General features: G+C 39.4%; 1 non-coding gene across 1 annotated transcript; it reads left to right on the top strand.

The window, feature by feature from the left end:
• The first annotated feature begins 599 nt into the window (after window positions 1–599).
• trnag-ccc (transfer RNA glycine (anticodon CCC)) lies at window positions 600–671 on the top strand. Its single transcript has one exon. It is a non-coding gene; the product is annotated as a tRNA-Gly (tRNA).
• The last annotated feature ends 381 nt before the right edge of the window (window positions 672–1,052 follow it).

Below are 1,052 nucleotides of genomic sequence, written 5' to 3'. Positions count from 1 at the left end.
ACCCCGCTTTGAAAACAATCTGACATGTTTCTTTCAAAATGGAAATGTCCCGTTGACACCTATGTTTCTAAAATTCCCCATGTTTATCTAATTTACATTTCAATCCTAACCTCTCTTCTCATATCAAAACACCCAGGTTATCTGCCTCTAATTCAATTAACTCACAAACACACACACACACACACACACACAGAGACATATGTAGACACAGAGATACATCCCATGGAACATGAATCAGTGAGGTCCATGGAGAAAGCAATTCTTCTGCTCCCTAATATGTCTTTGATTCTTGGGCTGTCAGCATAAAAGTTACAGAATGGGCCATGTGTTATTCACCAGTGAGTGGTGAAGTAAAATAATTAGTACTTTATCTTGTGAAGTGCAATTCCAATTATGATTTAACTCGACTTAATGTCTGATGTGAACTTCAGGAAAGTCCTTCTAAATCTCATCCAATATAATAGGTATCAACTACTCTCTTTTTGGGTGCTGTGTGGATTACAAATTTGTTGGCAATGGTTGAAAAAAACAACGGAAAACAATTAGGAAAGGTTCAGCACCAAAATCCAGATTAATACTCCGTGGCCAAACCATAGTCAGCGATGGTGGTGTAGTGGTGAGCATGGCTGCTTCCCAAGCAGTTGATGCGGGTTCAATTCCCGGCCATCGCAATCTTTCACCATCAAGCCAGTCAATCGGAAGCTGTAGTTGTCGTGCGTTTTAGAATTATAGAGCGCAGAAATTGCCCATTCTTGCTTTTGCCGGCCATTAAGCACCTGTTTATTCTAATCCCATTTTAGAGCACTTAACCCGTAGAACGACCATTGTATGCTGTGGCGTTTCAAGTGTTCTGCTCAATACATAATTACTTTCAAATGTACGCGGATGTAATTCAAGTTAAAATACGTTACATTTTAACATTTTACTCACGTTTGATCATTTTTGTTAATAACTATGATTTTTCGTGATCCGCAGTGTGAAATCGGAAAGGAACAGCGTTAACGTTTCGAGCCGATTGCGAGTCTACTTCGGAACCAGAGAGAAGTAGAAAA

This window comes from Cetorhinus maximus, chromosome 16 (genome assembly GCF_964194155.1).
Source record: "Cetorhinus maximus chromosome 16, sCetMax3.hap1.1, whole genome shotgun sequence".
Taxonomy (NCBI): domain Eukaryota; kingdom Metazoa; phylum Chordata; class Chondrichthyes; order Lamniformes; family Cetorhinidae; genus Cetorhinus; species Cetorhinus maximus.
The sequence above is the reverse complement of the archived record's forward strand: the minus strand, read 5'-3'. Positions and strand labels throughout refer to the sequence as shown.